Here is a 21497-nt window from a genome sequence, read left to right as displayed (position 1 = left end):
CTGATGCTAAAAAAGCAAACCCACACAACAGTCCTGAACTGGCCTGCTCTGCACAGGTCAGTGACACAGGGGGGGAAGCCTTGTTTGCAGCTGGGTTTTGCAGGAGAGAAAGATTAATCCCAAAATGTGCAGGAAGGTCACGGCAGCAGCATGACTCTTTCATTACACCCCAAATGCTTCACCCAGAATTTTGGTGCTATCACACAGTGTGCCCTAAGAAAGAATGAAAACAAACCATTCAGAGGACAGAGAACTTCTGAAATAAAACATTGTTTTTCATGCCCAGATCTAAATCTTGCTAAAGTCAGTGGGAATTTTTTCATTTCCCATTGCTGCTCCTGTGCTCAAAGAAGGGCCCTTCAGTTTTCACCAACAATTCAACCCATAGCCAGCCCCAGGACTGGTGAGAGAGAAGAGGCTGATTAGAGCCACAGTTCCCTTCAGCCCAGCAAGAACTGGAAATTCTGAGAATTTAACTCAGCCTTGGACTGGAAATGTCCCTGAGCAGGGACCAGGCAGAGCTAATAACAAATCTGATCTTTATTCCCTAAAGAAAGACCAGTGTTGGTGGCCTGAATCCCAGCCTTTCCTTGTCTTTCCCCAGCTCTCTGCTGAGAGATTTAACTACCAGGCTCTTGGATTCTCTGGATGCTCCTCTTTGCATAAATAATTAAAAACTTTGGGAGCTTGCTGGCTGTTGTGCTTGAGGACTGGAGCGACATGCCAGGAATCTGTAAGATTTTTGTAGGACAAAACCACCTATTTTAAGTTTTGCTCCATTCATGAGTACATTCAAATATTTGGCAAAATCAGAGGACAACCCAAAAGATCTGCTCATTTTCATGTTCTCTGACCCACTCCATAGCTGTATGGCCAGTGCAGATGAACTATTTTTGACTGGAGATCATCCAGAGACCCTTGCATGTAAAACACTTCTAAAACACCTCCCTTTCATCCAAATACAGCATCCTGCATTTCTTTTCAGCCAAGCCACTCTTCATCCTGTCTTTTCCCAAACTATTTCAGTCAGTCAGCCCGGGGTTCATGTGGCTCCTGTGGACAGCAATGGGTTTATTTTGGGAGGGGTGCCTACCCTTCCCCATTCCATTTTGTGCCAGTAGCTGAAGTGATGGCTTGTTGACTGCTGATATTCCTACTCCTGTCTTTGACAGGCAAGGCTCCCACTCACCAGCTGCTCAGCCTGTTTGATTAGGTTACAGACAGGGTGCAGGGAAAGCTGCAGGAGATAATGTGCGAGCGGAGCTGCTCCGGCTGCGCAGGCGCGGCTGGGCAGGACCACAACAAACCCCTGCCAGCTCCCAGGCTGATCCAGCACTGAGCTCCTGGGCACCCTGCAGCTGGGGGAGAAGTCAGGAGAGCTGGGAGGGCACCACTCCAAACCTGGCGTCAGCTCAAGATCCACAGAAAGACACAAATGTCAGAACATTTGCCCTAACAGACCAGAAACGCGGAGCTCCGCGCTTAAACAAAGATGTGCAATTTAAGGCAGAACTTTAGACCTTGGTTTAGGCCTTAAATCTGAGAAGCCTGGAGCCCTTTTCCCAGCATCTCCCTGCTCTGTCTAGGTTCAGCTTGTGCCCCTTAAATCCATGGCACAGAGGAGGGACTCGGGGTCTATCTGGAATAGGGATGTGGCATCTCTTTCCTCCTGTGCATCCAAGCTGGAGCAAGACCTCAGAGGAGCTGCTGCTCTCCCTGCCAAGGAAGCAGGAGGCTGCTGGAGCACAGGGCTGTGTCTGGGCAGCCCTGGTCCCTTCAGCAGCCCCTGTGGAGCCACTGGGTCCAGCCAGCTCCAGTATGGCCCTCATGGACTCCCCCAAGAGGAAAGTTCATCAGGGACTCCCCCAAGAGGAAAGTTCATCAATGTTTTCCTGCTGAAGAAATGAGATACTGCAGCAGAAGCAAACTTTTAAGACTCTTCAGAGGCTCAGTCTGCTCTTCCCAGATGAGGATCCCCTGATGGTGTTACACAGGACAGAAAGATCTGGGAAAAGGCTTTTCACTATAGCCCCTGCAGGGACTTTGCATCTTTTTGTTCAAACATTCTCTGTGCTCTCCTGCCCTCTTCCATAGATCACATCTTACTTCCTTTGTCCACATAACCTCTTCTTTTCAGTTAGAAAATCCCCTTTTGCAGCAGATGCTTCTCTGTGAATCAGCCTCCCCAGCAGCTCCCCAGGGACCCCCTCAGAGCCCCCTGTTCCTTCACTGACCACATCCCTCGACCTCACAGGAGAAGGGGGTGACAAGGCACTGCCATCCTAGCAATCCTTATCCCTCTTGCTCCTGTTATGAACAACTTTAGGGCGTTAGGACAATTTTATAAACCTGGAGGTCTTTCCTCCTGGAAATTTTCAAATACCCCAATACACAAAATACAGAGATTTCCATTAACTGCAGCTCCAGGCTAAGTAAGAGATCAGCACCTCCGTTTCGTAATGCAGCACAAACCAGAATGAACAGGACACAAAGAGCGAATGAGAGACAGGAATTATTTCATCTTGTGGTCCCAGCAAGAGCCCTGAGCCCCAAATGGCTTCATCCTCTCACTGCTTTTGTCAGTAAGGCTTCACACAATGAAATTCTTTCAGCTTCCTATGTTAATCCATTAATACCTGTGAGAGCATGCTGAAATCTCTACCCTGGTTATCATTCTGGAGCCAAAATGCCCAATAAACACTGTCCCATAGGCACTGTTCTATCTTTCCCTCCCTATTTTACTGAGCAGAAAGTGAACTGCTGTTTTAGCAAGCTGTGCATGTTAGAGCTGGGAGAACACAGGAATGTATTAAATCCATGCTCCTTCTATCCCAGGATGCCATCCCTGGTGATGGGCAGCAGTCTGGGTGCCCTTCTACACTATCCCTGCATCTGGAAATTCCAGGGAGCCAGAGGTTACACCCAGACCTTCCTCCTTCTGTCCTCTCTCTGTGCATTGTGAACTCACCTCGTGTTTTTCAACCTGCTTATGCTTTTGGCCTCCACAGCATCCTGTGGTAATGAGCATTACAATTTAATTAGCAGACATGATAGGGAACCTATCTGACTCTATTCAGGTGCTTAAGCCAGTCTTTCCCAAAGAGTGAATCAGATTGCTCTCTAAGGACGAAAAAAGGGATGCAGGACACGTGAGAGGGGCCAGGAAATTGCTTCAGTTCTCACTGGAACATGTTCACTGCACGTGAAGAGGGAGAGAGAGGGAGAGAAGGGAGAAGGGAATAAGGGCAAAGCAGCTTCCTGGCTTGAATCCAGAGACTGAGCTGAGAATAAATAATAATATGTGTCTAATGAGCTAACAGGGGCACCCATCATTCCCATCAGCACAAACCATCCTGCTGCCTAGGTCAGGTCCCGTATCATGGCCACTGTGACCAACACCACATAAAATGTGATGTGCTCTAAAGAACATAAAAAATGGAGGAGGACATGAGGACCCAAGTCTACCTGCTACTCACAGGCAGAGAGAAATACTCCTTGTGTCTCTAATTCCTCCTCTTCCCAGCCACCACCTCACAGAGAACACTGCAAGGATGCCATGCCACACTTCACTCACTGCTCTGCAAGGCAGCACACCTCAGGAAGAAGAGCACAACTTTTATGTTGAAGAGCTGCACACAACAACCCAGCAGCCTCTCCACCATGATGATAAAAGCAGCCAGAACATGAGGCAGGTTATCCAGCAGCGAGGCAGAGCTCCAGGGAGCTGATCCTCCTGCAGCAGCAGGAGGGGACCAGCCCCAGCTCTCCTCATTTCAGCTCTGGATGCCAACACATTTCTGGCTTCCCCAAGAGGAAACTTAACCTAACTTAGCCTGAAAACACACTGAAGCGGAATGGCTCAGAGAGCTGAAAGGAACAACAGCCCTGCCCCAGCCTTGCAGCCACTGCAGCTCCCTCTCACAGGGACAGCTCCATCCTCCCTTGAGCCCGAGCTGCACTGGGCCTGGCCATCCAAGAGGAGCTGGCTGGCAGGATGCTCTGGTGCAGTGATTTGTGCTTACTGGCCATCTCCCTTGGCAGGAAAATCAACTGAGAGCAGCCTTGGCCTTGCTCTGATTTAGTGTTTGTCTAGCTAAGAAACCCACACTTGTTTAAAAGCCACTGACCTGCTCTGGTACTTCTTAATCTGAGCCACACACTGGGTCTGCAGTTATTCACACCAATTCCACATTGCTCACCAGGATTTCCTGCTCAGAAACTTTCAGGAATCATTTGCTAGCTTGTATAGCACAATCTTTCCCCCCAAACTGGACATTGTAGGGATGAACAGCCATCCCTGTCTCTCTGGGACAGGCAGCACACCGGGTTCCCAGCTCTCAGCCTCTGAAAAGTGCCAGATGCAGGTGCTGAGAGGAACCTGCCCACCTTTGTACCATGCTGTCAGCCCAACCAACTGCAGAACTCTGCTCTGTGCAAAACCTGCATTTAGGCACTCACTCCACACAGGTGCCTCTCATTTCCAGAGATGAAGCACCAAGGCAACTCCAGACCCGAGGTTTCCTGATGGTTGCACCCTGTGCTGAACTTGGTGATCCCTGCTAAACATGACTTTATAAATGTCTCATCCTGCAGGTTGGCTTTTTTTCTTCTCATGTTTTCCTTTCTCTGTCTCTAGCCAGAAATGATTTACATGTTTGTTTACTCTGAGCTACATTCATCTGAGTCATTCAGCAACCCTCTACCCACAATCACATTACAGCAAATTTGGAACTGGAGTCTCAGGGAGTGAATATTATGCTGTTGTCAAGATGAGAGTGGGGGGCCATATTCTGCCACTGGGTTTCAGGAAAAACTGACTTTTGCAAGCGTGTCAAAATCCAACAGCCTCACAATCCCCTGTGTTCTGCATTTCTTCTTAAAGAAGGAGAAAATCCAGGCAAATAAATTACTCTATATTTACACCAGTTACAGTGTAACAATTAGTAGGATTTGGCTCATTTTGTACAAATTATACTACTGTACTTGTAGGAATAATCTATTCTGTTTCAAACTAATTTTAGCCACCCTTGACTGCTCTTCCATCTGTTGTAGGAAAAAAAAATTATTTGCACATAGCTATTGTGAATTTTCTTCTCCAAGGTATGTTTTCAAGAACTACATCTCTCAAAAAACAACGTAATCATATTCTTAGCAAGACTCATAGCTCAGCTGACAGTACCTTGTCTATTAAATCCACAACATGAAAAGACCTCAGAATTGACATTCTAAAGGATTTTTTTAAGGTTGCCTGAAATAAATCTTTGCAGAAAGGAAGCTGATCAAAGAATTTTGAGCTTTGCATTACCTTTAACGCAATCCTAGAAGCTATTCAGAGATTCTACCAAAGCAGAAAGGGGTTATGAAAAGTAACAACACCTTTTAAAAAAACACATTACAAAACCAATGAGATTTCAATACTACAGTGAAAGCGATGCACAATAAAACAGAAATCATTCTCTCAGAAGCCCCAGTAATAAAAATAAGGAATTCTATTAATGTTCTATGCACTTGCAAGATATATTAAGACTGATCAGAGGTTACTCTCAAGCTCAAGTCCTTTTCCATCTAGTTTCTCTTCACCACTTTACAAGAATAAAAAAACAACTAAACCAAAAACCATCACCTCGACCTTTTTCTTTACTTTTAATTCTAGAAATGTGCTCTGTAGCAGTATCTGAGGTACAGTTCTTGCCTGGGAAGTCTTGCACCTAGCTGACAGTGTATTGATCCCTGCTGTACCTGAGAATAAAAGTACAACCAGAGGAGGAGCAGAGCCCAGCACAGAGAGCAGGGGGCTCACAGAGGGCCGGGGTGTCGTGGTCAGGGGAAGCACCTTCGTGTCTCCATCCACCAAAGGGTCTGGGGCTGAAGCATTTCTTCAGCTGACAATTACTGCCAAGTTACATGCAGAGAAACTGGGAGCGAATACTCATGGCCAGAACAAAGAGTGACACATCTGATAACACCCAAATAGGGGGTGCTTTTCTGCCTTTTCTCCAGAAACAACACTAGACTTCTTTAGGAGGGAGTATTAGTCAATATGCCAGTTCCTTTAATCTGCTTTGGAGCTCCCTGAGCAGGCATTTGGCTACAAGTTCCAATGAGCTGCCTAAAGATACCGCCTTAACTTCTGAAAAGCATTTTTAAAGCAGCAATACAGTAATTTGCATTTACACAGTACCTGCCTGGCTGAAAAGTGTTCTCAAGGGCTTCTGAGCAGCTCCACGGAGCCCTGGGAAGCAGTGACACCCGACATCATTAAGGAGAAGGCAATCAACACTGAAGAAGCTTTGCCCAGGATCGGGGAGAACGTCCTCAGAACAGAAAAACCCTGCTCAGCTCTCCGTGGGGACAGGCACACACACACAGAGGCACGGTGACCACAAAGACAATGCTCTTCCCAAAAATCCTTCCTCCCAGCTTCGATCCCGGCGGGTCCCTTCACACCCGGGAGATTCTGTGCTCCTGGATCCCCTCCTGCATTCCGCACAGGGCACTGCATTACATAAGCTCGCCTGCACGGAGATGCACAAAAACTTAGGGTTCACATCTGACCCGCGGGAGGACCAAATGTTTTTTACAATGCAGTGGAAAAGTTAAGAAGAAGTGGTCAAACAGGCTGGGAATTCAAAGCGATGCTGCTCGGGAATGCAAGACTTGGTAGGTGACTGTTCAACCATGTTACCTTAGAGCATGGAGAATTTAATGGGAGACTCGCACATTACCATATTCATAACCATGACTAACAAATCTGTTGTCAATGCCACCAAAAATATCACACAAGCAGAATGTTTTTATACCAAAGAGACCACTGAAGTCACTGCTCCATAGTAAACAAATGAACTTATGAAGAGTCTTGAAAATCAGCCCTTTTTTCTTTTTCCCTTTTTTTTTTCCCCTGCAGAATTTGATACACTATGAACTGCGAGATGCCTGCTAGTTCAAAGAGGGGTCGATAAAAAAAGCATTTTTCTTCTGTAAGCATCACAGCAGCGAACACCCCTCCGGTACCACTGTCACCTTTCCCATGCTGAGGGCACGTGGGTCACCCAGATGACTCACAGCCAGGTCAGGGGCTGCCCGAAGGAATAACAATTGAAACCGGCATTTAACCCGCTCTGCGAGGGTGCAGGTACTCGGTGCGGGATGTCATTTAGGGCAAGGGCAGACAAAATCCAGCACCGTCCTTCGGGGTGCGAGTCCCGGTGCTGCCGGCAACTCCCGTGGGGGAGCGAGGCCACGCATCCCGTCCAGTCCCGCATTCCCCCGGCTTCGCATCCCTCCCGGTCCCACATCCCCCTCCTAGTCCCGCATCCCTCTTGGTCGCGCATCCCTCTTGGTCGCGCATCCCTCTGGGTCGCGCATCCCTCCCGGTCCCGCATCCTTTTTGGTCCCGCATCCCTCCCGGTCCTGCATCTCTCCCGGTCCTGTATCCCTCCCGGCCCCGCCGCCGGTAAGTTCAGCGGGAGCAGCGCTCCTCGCCGGGGCAGGCGGTGCCGGTGGCTCCGGGGGATGCGGGCACGGAGCGGCCCCGACCCCCCGCGCCCGGCACTCGGGGGCTCGGGGCTCCAAGTTCCGAGACGACCCGCGGAGCTCTCGGCCCGGTTGTGCCCCAGTTGTGCCCGGTGCTGCCCCGTCCCCGCTCACCTCCGCGCCGCTCCGTCAGGCGGTTCCCGCCGGGGTGCCCGCGGGCCCGGGGCTGCTCCGCGCTCCGCCGGGCGCCCCCATTCCGCTGCCCGTGCCCCGCTCCCTACGCCGCCGCCCGCGGCCCCGCGGCTCCGCGCCGCCGGCGGGCAGGGCAGGGCGGCCGCCGCATCGCTCCGAGCCCGCGGGCAGCGCTGCGAGCCGCCTCCCGAAACCCCGCCGGGAGCTCCGCGCTGCCCCCGCCGCCTCCGCCCGTCCCTCGGCGGCACCGGGCCCCGGGCGAGCCGAGCGCAGCGCAGCGCAGCCGAGCCGAGCCGAGCCGAGCCGAGCCGAGTCGAGCCCCGCGGCCGGGCACACGCCGCGCCCCCCGCACCCGCTCACGGGCACACGCCGCCCCTCGCCGGGAGACACCCGCCCCGCACACGCACACAGCGACACACACACCCAGAAACACAGAGACACACACACCCCGCACACGCACACACCCTACACACAGAGACACCCGCCCCGCACACCCTACACAGCAACACAAACTCCGCACACAGAGACACCCGCCCCGCACACGCACACAGCGACACACACACCCAGAAACACGACACACACCCTACACACAGAGACACACACCCCACAGACACACACACTCCGCACACAGCGACACACACCCCGCACACTCTACACAGCGACACGCACACCCAGAAACACAGAGACACACACCCCGCACCCTACACGCAGTGACACACACCCTACACACCAACACACACACCCCGCACACAGACACACCCCGCACACCAACACACGCACTACACACATACACACACCCTACATCCAGTGACACACACCCCACACAGACACACCCCACACCCCGACACACACTCCGCAGGCACACACACCCCGCACACTGGCACACACACCCTACACATACTCCAAGACACCTCTACACACACACAGAACCCCCTAATACACACCCTACTCCAGCGCGGGCACAGCCGCACCTCACACATTCAGCCACTCCATTCACACCCTCACACGGGCACAGCAGCCACACACACACCCCTACACTCACACACACCCATTCACACCCACACACAAACACACCCATTCACACCCGCACTGTTTGGGCTGGGGGCAGAGTGAATTCTCCCCCAGGATGTGGTGCAGGCCCTGGGCTGGGGTCAGTGTGAGGATGGGGATGCTCACAGCCCAGTGTGGCTGAGCAGGGCTCACCCCAAGCCAAGGCTGTGCAGTGGGCAGGTGCACAGGGAGCCAGGACAGCCAGCCTGGGCTGGCCAAGGGGACACCAGAGTGTCCTGCCCAGTGTGGGAACTGGGGGAGCTGGCCAGGTCACTGTCACTGTCACTGCTGGGGAACAGGCTGGATGGACATCTGTCAGCAGTGACCCATGTCTGCATTGTGTGTGCAGCACTGACCTTCTTAGGGCTTATTCCTGTCTCTTTTGCCACCTCCCTTTTCATTACAGTTGCATCATGATGATGATGATGATGATGTATTTTATTTCAGTTATTAAGCTGTTTTTATTTCAACCCACAAGTTTTGCCTTCTTTCCAGTCTTCCACCCCATCCCATTTGTGGAGTGGGTATGAGTGAATGCTCTGCATTGCACTTTGTTGCTGGCTGGGCTTAAACCCCAGCACCCACACACCCACACACATCCACCCAGCCACTCATGGTTCCCTCACACCCCTCAGACCCACAGCAGCCTGGTCCTGTCACAGGGAGGTTGGATCATGAGTGTCCCAGAGCCACCAGCACAGCACTGGGTGACACCCTGCCCAGGGACCAGCTCTGGACCTGAGCTCTGCAGCCACCTCAGGGCTCTGAGCCCACATCCCCTCCTTATTTCCCAGCCACTTTGTCTTGTGGGTGACCAAGTCTGTCAGACAACTGGTCAAGGCTCCTTTAAAGACAGAGTGAACCAGTGAATTTCAGCTTTCACTTCTTCCCTGGCCAGGATAGCTTGCTATGGCCAGACAAAGGAACTTTTTCCCTTTCCCACCGACCCCACCAGGTAGCACTGGGGTTCCCTTCTCCCCTTTCTGCCCCTGCAGCTGAATGCAGGACTTTCCTTGGGTCAGGAGAGAGGAGCTGCCCTCTGAAAGGAGCCAGTCAGGAGAGATGTCCCACTGATCGTGCCACACTGGGACATTCCCACAGCCACATCCACATGGGTAGCACCAAACCCACGAGAGAGTTCTGTCCCCTGGTCCCCTGTCCTCAGTATTTTGTGGTGCAAATGTGGTTCTATCATGGGCACAACATCACAACAATAAATTCCTTTTCCTTTGTAAGCACCATAATTGTCACAATGAGCCTTTCTTGCACTTCATGCTCCGAGTCTTGATGCTCAAGAAGAGCCTGTAATTGGCCTTTTAGACACATCCATGTCCTGCCCTTTTAATGATCAAAAACATTGCCAAACTCCCCTAAATTTTGCTTTGATATGGTTAAAAGATGAATAATACATACTCACACTCTGAATTTGCTGTACCTCATCCATGCTTCCCTTGAGGAAAGAGTTTCCTTGCTACAGCCTGTGCACAGGGACCACTTTGTGTGTGACAAAGATGCAGCCACCTATGAGGAGAAATGCAACCACAGCTTTAATGGGGCACAAAAACATGACACAGACAACGGCTCAAAGTTCCAGAGCCCACCAGCAGCCCTGTCAGGGAGGCACCACCCAAATCTGTCACAGCACTGGGACAAACTCTTCTTCCCCTGCAAACAGCACTGGAGTCCACTCAATATTTCATGGTGCAAATGTTGAGCTGCCCTCCCTGTCCTCTGAGGTTCTGAGCAGCGCTGAGTAAATAATTCACAGCAAATCATTTATTCAAAACTCCTGCCTGTGTTTTGTGTCAGTCCAAGATCACAGAATTATCTTCTCCTTGTTCAGGTTGAGTCAAGCTGTGTTTTAGGGTTTGGGTTGGAGTTCCAAGGGCTGGGACACGTGGGGGCTTGGTTTGAAAAGCCAGGTGTCTAAGGAACAGGAGCCTCCCCTGAAATGGAAAATGTAAATCCCCTCTCACTGAATTGTTGTAATTTTGAAATTAAGGGGCTCTCAGGCAAATCACACAAAAAAGAGTGTCATTTTTGAAACACCGTACCAACCCAAACTCCATTTTCAAAGGCTATATATGTCTATTCCATTTGGGAATTCATTCTTCTGGAGCCACCTGAGCTCAATTAACCATTGATATGGGAGCAGGAGTAACAGTTCTTTATTAGGGAAGAAATTTTTAAAAACAAAATAAACAATGCAGTAATACAAACCAACATTGCCAGAACAGGAGCTGATCCCTGTGTGTCAGGGGGTGTCCCAGCCCCATGCCATGGGGGCTCAGCCCTCCTGCAGTGCCAGCTGTGGCTCTGCTGCAGCAGGGATCCTGCACAAGGGGGGAGTTTTCCTCTGCAGCTCCAGGGCTGCTGCAGATGGGCCTGGGCTCCCTCTGGCCATGCAGGGCAGCAGAAAGCTGCTCCTCTGGCAATGCAGGGGGCAGAGGCTGCTGTGCTGTGCCAGGCCCAGATTGGATCCAGGGAGGAATGCTTGGCTCCTCCCCTGGGCGGAGCATCTCCCCATGGGATGCTGGGATTGGATCAGCCCTGCAGGGACACTCAGTGGCCATGGACAGCAGAGATCTCCTGCAGGGAGGGTTGGCTGTGGGAGAGAGAAAGAAAAAAACTGCCCCATGGACAGCAGAGAACTGCCCCAGCTCTGACAGATTCAAATAGAACACATACATTACCTTGCAATCCTGGACAAGGGGTCTCACTGCACTGTCCCCACCTGTGTGTGCCAAGTGGGTGCAGTTGGCTTTGTGAATTACATCCATTAGTCCCTGCTCCCGTGGGATGAGCTGAATTCACTGCCAGGGAGCAGCCTTGAGCCCAAGGAGAGAGTCCATTTAGCAGCCAAGATTAGGTTCAGATTACAGACAGAGAACAGTTCTAGTGAGAGAAAAAATTAAAGCAAAAGCCTCTGGTTATTGTGTAGAGAAAACATAGGAGGAGCTTCTCCAGCCTTCCTTTCTGAGGGGCGTTAGCAGGGGAACAGGGCAAAGCTGCACCAGGGAAACTTGCCTCAGAAAGCAATGCAAAAGACCCCCCAAAATCCCACAAAAAGCAGTCTCATTTTTGAAACACCATACCAACCCAAACTCCATTTTCAAAGGCTAAATGTGTCTATCTCATTTGGGAACTCATTCCTTTGGAGCCACCTGAGCTCCGTTAACCATCAAGGACCAGATTTCCATGCACACCAAGCTCTGGCAGTGCCTGGTGTCAATCAGAATCAGGCCCAGTGGGGCACTGACAACCCATTTTGTGCCCCAAAAGCTGTCTGGTGCCTGTAATCTCAAGAACTGTAACAAGTAAAATGGATAAAATTATTTATTTCCCATTTCTTTACCAGAAAGTGGACAGCTGCTGAGCCCTAAAAATGGAAAGGGGAACAGTCAACTATCCTCAAGAATAAAGCCTTTGGAAAAATGCCTTTTATCTTGCTGGGGAAAAAATGTTTTCCTTCATTGTGCAGAAAGGCAGATTTTACATATTTTAATTAGATCAGTTGAAAACTTGGGAAAAAGAGAAAAAAGAGAACCTGCTTTGCTGTCAAGCTCCTTAGTGAAGAAAAGTTCTGAAAGTTCAGGAACTTGGAGAGAACTTTTTTCTCCATGGCTAAAAATAATCCATCCCTTAAGAAAATGCCAGATTTTTTTTTTCTTTTTTTTTTTTTTATCATTGCTGCCTTAGATGACTTCAGGTCATCCAAACATGGAAATTAAAGTAGGAGACTGAAAATCTTTTTCTTCTCAACTTTCTGTTTCTTTTCAGAACCTTTTTGCTGCTAACTGGGCAGAGGGTAATCCCTGCAGGGCTGCCATTCCACTTGGATTTGCAAGGAGTGGTGCAGCTTGATGAAATCGAGCTTGACAAGATGTTTGGAGCTACAGCTGGTGGTGCAGACATGAGCAGGAGATTTCTGCACCTCCTCCTCTTCAGTAGTTTTAATTTTTCTCTGGAATTATTAGCATTATTTTAGATTCTAGGTTTTTTTGCTCCACTGAGCACACACTGAGCAGACTCCCCAGGCTCTGCTGGTGGCAGAGGGGACAGCTTGGCCCATGACAGTGGCAGAGCCTCGTTCACCTCAGGGGAAGATCAGGCTCCAGGACTTACACCTGCTGCTCCCACTGAGCTGAACAGGAAAATGAGTTTAATTCCTGTTGTCACAATGTTCCTTCCATCCTGCGATGGATCACAGAGTCAGGGAATCAGCAAGGCTGGAGGAGATCTCCAAGATCACCGAGTCCAACCATTAAACCAGCACCATGTTCACTGCTAAACTATGTCCCCAAGTGCCATATCCACACATCTTGTGAACTCTTCCAGGGTTGATGATTCTAGCACTTCCCTGGTCAGCCTGTTCCAATGCTTGACCACCCTTTCAATGAAGGAATTTTTCAGAGTTCACAGAATGACCAGGTTGGAAGAGACCTTCAAGACCATCGAGTCCCCCCTAGCCCCAGCACCTCAGCTAAACCCTGGCACCCAGTGCCACATCCAGGCTTTGTTAAACACACCCAGGGATAGGGACTCCACCACCTCCCTGGGCAGCCATTCCAGAACTTTATCACCTTTCTGTAAAAAACTTCTTCCTCATATCCAGCCTGTATTTCCCTTGGCACAGCTTGAGGCTGTGTGCTCTGGTTCTGTCAGAGATGCCTGGAGAAAGGCAATAATAATAATAATATCCAATCTAAACCTTTCCTGATGCAACCTAGGCTGTTTCCTCTTGTCCTGTCTCTTGTTAATTGGGAGCAGAGCCTGATCCCCTCAGCTGTCCCTTCCTGTCAGGGAATTGTGCAGAGCCACAAAGTCCCTCCTGAGCCTCCTTTTCTCCAGCCCCTTTCCCAGCTCCCTCAGCTGCTCCTCATAGGATTGACTCTCCAGACCTTTCCCCAGCTCTGCTGCCCTTCTCTTGATTCCCTCCAGCACCATCCTGTCAACACAGAAGCAATTTTGTCACCACCACTTTCTCAGAGCTGTCTGTAGATTTTTTCCCCCTGCTCCTGGTGCTCGGCCCCATTGCCCAAGGGGTTTGTCTCCCTTTCCTTGTCAGGTCCTTTTTCCCTTTTGCTAACAGAGGATCCACATTTCTGCAGAGGACACACTCCAGGCTGGCTGGCTGCCCTCACCAAGCTGGGGGATTCCTGACAGGGCTGACCCTGAGCATCTCACAAGGGCTGGCTCCTGCAGGGGCCAGCAGGGGACAGGTGACAGGAGCAGCAGTCACAGGGCTCCTCAATAGACCCCTGCTCATTCCTGCTGTTTGCTCCTTCTGGGAGTGCCCCATATGCATCACAGAGGGTGATGTGTCTGCTCACCATCCCTGGAAGAGTTCACAAGGTATTTGGATGTGGCACTTGGGGACATGGTTTAGTGGTGAACATGGTGCTGCTGGTTTAATGGTTGGACTCAGTGTCTTGGTTTGGAAAGACAGGAGTCTGCTAAGGAAAGCACGAGCCTCCCCTGAAATGGAGAATGTAAACCCTCCCCATCCCTCCCAATTGCTATAAATTTTAAATTAAGGGGCTCTCAGGCAAAAATATGGGAGCAGGAAATAACAGTTCTTTAATAGGGAAGAAAAAATAAAAGGATAAAATAAACAATGCAGTACACTAGAACAACACTGACAGACTCAGAACCCAGCCTGACACCCTGTGGGTCAGGGTGTTGGCAGCAGTCCCATTGGAATTGTGGCTCAGCCCTCCTGCAGTGTCAGGGGTGGCTCTGCTGGAGCAGGGATCCTGTAGAGAAGGATGGATTCTTCCTCTGAAGATGCAGTGGAAGGAGAGGCAGCTGCTGTTCCTCTGGGGAATCCAGTGCAGAAGCTGTGCTGGTGTCTCAAAAACCTCTGGATTATATCTGGGTAGGAATGCTTGGCTCCTCCCTCTGGGCTCACATCTCCCAGTGGGATGCTGTAGTTCTTATCAGCCATGCAGGGACATTCAATAGCTGTTATCAGCAGATGTCCCCTCCCAAGGGAGGAGTGAATGTGGTCACTCAAAGAGAGAGATAAGGCAAACTGCCCACTTGACAAAGGTAATCTGCCATACAGATGGTAACAGAAAACATCTTGCATTGCAATCTTCAACACTCAGTGATCTTGGAGATCTCCTCCAACCTTGCTGATTCCATGACTCTGATCCATTGCAGGATGGAAGGAACATTGTGACAACAGGAATTAAGGGATGCCTGCACCCAGTGGGAGGGCTCAGAAATGTCCCCATAGACACACATGTGGGTTTGGTACATGCTGGAATTGTCAGAAAAGGAAGCAAAGAGTTTAACCTGGCAATAAATCTCCTGGGAAGAGCAGGGTGTAATGGCACACAGTGCCAGGGAACTGCACAGGGCTTGGCACCCAGGAGCACTCAGCAATGTGAGACCAAAAGAGTAATTCCTATCTTCCCACAATTCACCTCTAATTTTAGCCTTTGGGACAAATCCCTTTGAAGTGTCTCCTTTATGCTCTCTTGCCCCGGATATCTGTCTTCAAACCTGGCCTTTTCCTTAGTGTGCAAATATTAACTCTTTTTAAAAGAGAATTTTGGATATTAGAAAGAAATTCTTCAACTGTGAGGGTGCTGGGGCACTGGCAGAGGTTTCCCAGAGCAGCTGTGGCTGCCCCTGGATCCCTGGCAGTGCCCAAGGCCAGGCTGGATGGGCTTGGGGCAGCCTGGGACAGTGGAAGCCATGGAAGGGGTGGCACTGGATGAGCTTTAAGGTCCATTCCCACCCAAACCATTCCATGGTTCTGTGATTCTATCTATAATTACTCAGGAGCTGGGCATGGTTACTTTGCATTAAGTGACTGGGACTATTTTACATTCCATCACTGCCTGATGGAATTATTTTTTGCTATGTTTAGTTTTGGTTCACAGACTTCCTTTCCCCAGCAGCTCCAAGCCACCCTGCATTTCACAAAAGCCATTGAAATCTCTTGATAGAACTGGAAATGTAGTGGTAAAGTCATTGCTTTCACCCCAGCTGGGCAAAAGCAAACGGTGAGGGGGCAACAAGAAGGGTTTGCTCTCAGCCATACCTGCAGAGCTGCAGAGTTTTTATTTCCCCCAGCATCACATTGCCCATCCCCAGCCCCAGGTGAGGAGACACCAGAGGCAGGACACGAGTGGGGATTTGGGGTGCAAACTGCTTGAAATGCCAGGAAGGAAGGGGATCCCTTCTGTACTGCATGGTCTGTGCCCAGTGATTCAGAAATAGGGGGGTCATTGCAAAATCCAGTTGGTTTCAGATGCTCAGCAAAGGAATTTTTGAAGGGGATCTGCTGTGGGGGGTGGCTGCCAGGTGATGTGCACTGGAGAGTTCAGCCAGAACTTCCCAGACAGTACCTGAAAATGCTGTGGAACCACATAGCTCTGTACTGTGCCTGTCCCAGCATAATTTATATATAGATAGATATAGATATATAGATATATAGGGAGTTTTGTTTGGTTTTGTTTTTGGGGTTTTTTTCCTTGGTTTTTGGGGTTTTTTTTGTGCTGCAAATAGATGCAGCCTACACTCATCTGTATTCATTTAGGATTTGCATATTGGGGACATCAAATCCTGTGCCCTATCCTTCTCAGGGCTCTGTTCTGGCTGAGCTAGAGGAAAAAAGGCAGAAAATCACATTGTAGATGCAAGGGGAATAAACAACCTGGAGAAAATCTCCCAATCTCTGCTGGCAATCAGCTTCTGTGCTGGAGCAGAAGGGATTAGATCCCTCAGAGAAAGATAAACTTCTTCTATCTGACTCGGTGGAGAAAACTCTCACTTCACAGATAAATCTCCCTGTGTGCCATCTTCAGGGCTGTTTATCCTCTGTGCATCTCCCAGGCTAATTGCAGGCTGTGGCTTTCTATGTGTGCAGGGTCCTGCAGTTTTGAGCATTGTGCTCTTGGGATTTCTGTGCCATGAAAATCAGGGGCCCAGGAGAAGTCTGCAAATGCAGAATATGCAATAAACGTCCATGAGTGTCCATCCTTCTTTCTGTGAGTCTGTTTCACCTCCCCAAACTGAATCATTCCCATCTTTTCTCTCTCCCCCTCAGCAAGGACATCTATTTTAATTGAGGATTTTCTCTTTTCATCTCTTCAACCCTCAAGTCTCTCCTACTGCAGCAGAACTGTCCAGGTCCCACCTGGTGTGCCCCTGCAGTTCTCACCCACAGCCAGACTCTGGTATAATTTATGCACTGAACCTGAGCAAAATATCAATTTCGGTGGTGTTTTTCATGATTTACATTTGTGTAACAAAATTGTTCCTGCTACAAATATCCATTTTCTCTCCAATTTAATGGAAATATGATTCTGGGAATAATTCTGCTTGGCTTTTAAAACTGTCTGCACTGGGGACTGAGTTTATCAAGTAAAAACCTCATGACTTTGCATAGTCCAGACTACAAATCATTCTTTGGCAATAGGAACCTGTTACTTTCCTGTGGCAAACTTTTCCAAAAGGAGTCCATTCAGTCATGTTGTCACACCTTACACAGTTATTAATGAGCTCAGGGATGGAGACACAGTAGAGGGGTAATACACTAATGATCCTTTATTGATTTAATTACAAACCTGCAGGTGTCATGGGATTTAAAATTGCATTTGAGGACAAAAAGAGCTATTTTTGTAAGGAATCAGCATCTATTTGCAATTTCAAGCCATGGTATCCAAACAGGTCCTTTAGTAGGAGCCTTTAAAGTAATTTCCTTTGCTTGTGCAAAGCCTCTACTACTTTGCTCTTAGTGTTTCTACCCATTATATTTTACTGCCTCCTTTCCTTTTTATGACCCCATTTTTATTTACAGTACAGCCCTTAATTTAGTAGTGCTGACACAGTTACATTTGCAGCAATAGCTTAATTACCATATATTCATGAACAGGGTGGTTAGGGATAGTAGCTACAAAAGATGACAGATTCATTTGCATTATTATCATTAGCATGCTGCACAAACGAGTTGATGTTACGAAAGGAACTGTTTAATGGGGCTATATTGGTTCCATAAGAACCCAACACTGGAGGAGAAGAGTGAGCTGCCACCAGCACCACCCTGGCCTGGCACCTCTGCAAATTGCACTGCGATCATGCTGGCAGATGGCATCCAATGCCATTTTCCTACTCAGCAGAAAATGGAAAAATATAATAAAGACACGACAGAGATTAGAGTCTTTATCAATGAGACTTGAAATCTAGTGCACCATATGCTTGGTATAAAAAGAAACATTCATCTGAAAAAAATTAAAGCAGAGCATGGGCTGAATTTATCTGTTACTCTTTGTAGACTCCGTGGTTAGGTTTTAATCCCTGATTTTAAACATGAGTGTAACTGCAGTGAGTGATAACGTGGTGCTCCAACATCCTCCCTGCTCTCTAGTAGCAAATCCTCCCCTCACAGCTCTCAAAATGAGACTCTGTCTGTGCTGAGGTGATTCTGTCAGCAGGAAATGGGCTGGAGCTCATTTCTCCACACCCATTTGTTGGTGGCAGATCTGAGGCAGTGCCCAGGGCAGGGGATCTGAGCCAGCAGAGCCTGACCTTGCTCTGGCAGAGGCCAGGACATGCATCCCCACACACCCACAGCCAAGGCTGCTGCTTCTGCCAGCGTTGCTGTGGCTGCTCTTTGCTGGGTGTCCCTTAGTGACAACAGATGCTGAATGCTTGAAATGTGGGCTCACAAACTCTGTGATAAATCCATCCCTTCAGCACCATGCAGGGATGGACACCATTCAAGGCCACCAAAGGACACCTCAGGTGCATGGGACATTCTGGGCCTCCTCTGACTGCACCTGATCCATCCCTGGGCACAGCTGACTGCACAAGGACAGAGGCACAGGGCTCAGGTCACTGGGATGCTCAGGTGAATGCAGGAAAGTGCTGAGTGCAGGATACTCAGGTGAGTACAGGAAACTTCTGAGTACAGGAAAGTGCTGAGCGCAGGATATTCAGGTGAGTACAGGGAAATGGTGAGTACAGGATGCTCAGGTGAGTACAGGGAAATATTGAGTACAGGATACTCAGGTAAGTACAGGAAGTTCTGAGTACAGGACACTCAGGTGAGTACAGGAAAGTGCTGAGTACAGAATACTCAGGTGAGTACAGGGAAGTTCTGAATACAGGATACTCAGTTGAGTACAGAATACTCAGGTGAGTAGAGGAAAGTACTGAGTACAGGACACTCAGGTGAGTACAGGGAAATGTTGAGTACAGGATACTCAGGTGAGTACAGGAAATGTTGAGTACAGGATGCTCAGGTGAGTGCCTGATGCTTGGCACAGGAAAAGCCCCACTGGAGTGGCTGCACTTGCTAAAATCAGGTATTTACTGAAATGCAAACCCTAATCTGGAGCAGGGATCGGGTCTGAGGGAGCAGGGAAGCCAAAATGCTGCTCTGGGTGTCCCTTGAGGACGTGAACTCTGTTTATGGCATGAGATAAAAGTGGCTGGGAAGGCTGATGACACAGACAGCAGTGATGACTCTGCTCCCACTGGGGCAAGGGGAGAGTTCCCAGCCTTAGTGATGAATTTGCAACACACAAAACTGGTGATTTGGAAATGTAACCATTTTCCCCCTCTTAAGCCTACATGTTAGCTTTTTCTCTGGGGTAGGCAGTGGTCTGAACAGCAGCTTCTTTCAACCACACTCACCTGAGTGAACAGGAATTTGCTTGGAACAGGTAGAGAGGCCATTCAGCCCATTTACATTCTCTTGACACTCCAGAATAAGACAAGAGAAGAGATCTGTTTAGTTTTGTTATTCATCCAGATGAGATTGCTGAGACAGCAGGGCCATAAAACCCAAAAACTTTACCTGGCTGAGCGCTAGGAAAGCTTCATCCCAAACAATGACTGTAAAGATATAAAGACACAGTACAGCTTGTGTGGAAAACTGGTGTGGGGGAAGATTTTTTGGTTAAAACCTGATCTCATCTCTGTTAAGGAACACTGAGGTGCTGGGTCTGCACCTTCCCAGAGCTCACTCATGAGTCACCACTCAAGGGGGCACCTCCATCCTGCTCACACCTGGTTTCCATGGCATCACACCCAGGATATCACTGCCTTATCTACGTCAGGGGTCTTATCAGTTTAACCCAAATTCCCTTGTCCTTTTTGCCCCTGAATCAGAACTTAGAGACCCTAAATCCCATCATTTCTTGCTGGTTTAGGTCCACACTTGTTATGTGCAGCAGGAGTGAGGGAGGCTGTGGATAAACCCTTTGTGACTGTTCACAGGGGTCTGAGGATGAGGGAAGAGATGAGGATCTGACTCCATGTTTCAGAAGGCTGATTTATTATTTTATGACATATATTACATTAAAACTATACTCAAAGAATAGGAGAAAGGATTTCATCAGAAGGCTAGCTAAGAATAGAATAGCAAAGAATGATCACAAAGGTTTGTGGCTCAGGCTCTCTGTCCAAGCCAGCTGACTGTGATTGGCCATTAATTAGAAACAACCACATGAGCCAATCACAGATGCACCTGTTGCATTCCACAGCAGCAGATAACCATTGTTTACATCTTGTTCCTGAGGAGGAAAAATCCTAAGGAAAGGATTTTTCATAAAAGATGTCTGCGACAACCCTTCCCTCAGAAGTTGGCAAGATCCGTGCTGGAGGTCACTCTGGCAGCCAGGACAGACCGCAAAGGGACAAACAGACAGCAACACTTTCCTAGGAAACGCTCCCAATCCCTCACATGCAGCTCTGGCACTGCCCAGCCCAGAGATTCTGTCCTGGTATTTGAGATCCCTCCATGATGTTTTCTTCTGTAATTTCCCCCACTTGTTTTTGAGCTTTGCAATCTCCTAGCACCCACAGCACCCTGTGACAAGGAGTTCCAATACCAATTCACATATTCTCATAAAAACTCTTTTTTAAACCGATTTTCTGCTTGTTGTTTTCCATTCCTGGGGTTTTGATTGACTCCCCACAGGCCATCCCATGACCCTGGATGTTCCTGGCTGTAGGACATGTCAGCAGGACTGTCAGGGTTGCAGAAGAGTTCCATTGGAATGAGGCTTGGTCTCTGTGTTCCCAAGCAGCAAAAACCCACTGTATTACTCAGCAGTATATTCATGCTATAAATACACAAATTTTTTTTCGCATTAATTCATCCTTATTTACCACAGCAGATAACAGAACTCCGGGCTCAGATCCACACAGCAATAAAAAACGACAGAAATTTCTCCCAGATTATAAAGATTTGTCATGTTGTCACTGCGTTTATTTTCTCCATCTATTTCTCTCCTTTCTGTGCATTGCTTTATGCTCTGCAGAGCCCTCAGGGGAGGCAAAGAGGGTATTGTTTTGAAAAATATAAGGGTTTTTTGATTAAAGGATACAAAATTAATTTGCTTCACAGAGCCTGGAAGCATATTATTTGACAACTGTACTTCACTGAACAAACACAGCACACATGGCCAAATTCATCATGTTGATCACCAGACCCTGGCCATTTGTTCTCCAGACTGGGGTGTCTCTTTTGCAATTAGAGAATGTGAGTTTGGTAAAACACATGGAAACAGGGGCTGTTTTGTTCACCAGCTTGCACAAGGTTGGAGGGATGATGTGGCTTCAGCTCCCACTTGTAGTTGAGACAGAGACAATATACAAAGCAACACACTGCATTTTCAGAAGGCTTCAAACTGTTGTTTTTATAGCCTGCGTGCTTTTTATACATTCTAACAAAAATCATCAGTTTACACTTTACTCATTGGTCACGAGAGATAAACAAAGTGCTCATAGGAATAGGCTTTTTTAGGTTTCTCTTATTT

General features: G+C 48.7%; 1 protein-coding gene across 2 annotated transcripts in view; it reads right to left on the bottom strand.

The window, feature by feature from the left end:
- The window catches only part of TRPC5 (transient receptor potential cation channel subfamily C member 5), a 104147-nt gene extending 96414 nt beyond the window's left edge, over positions 1-7733 (bottom strand). The window contains exon 1 of one of the 2 annotated variants that reach the window (XM_054289574.1): positions 7648-7733. The gene's annotated coding sequence lies outside the window, so the exon portion shown is untranslated. Of the gene's footprint in view, positions 1-6181; positions 6500-7647 lie in introns of those variants that run through there. The other variant, XM_054289575.1, reaches the window with a different exon arrangement.
- Between the last annotated feature and the right edge of the window lie 13764 nt (positions 7734-21497).

Source organism: Melozone crissalis, unplaced genomic scaffold (assembly GCF_028551555.1).
Source record: "Melozone crissalis strain CALT ecotype California unplaced genomic scaffold, PUWL_Pcris_2 ptg000068l_1, whole genome shotgun sequence".
In the NCBI taxonomy this organism is placed as follows: Eukaryota; Metazoa; Chordata; class Aves; order Passeriformes; family Passerellidae; genus Melozone; species Melozone crissalis.
Note: the sequence above shows the minus strand (reverse complement) of the source record. Positions and strands in the feature narration are given on the sequence as shown.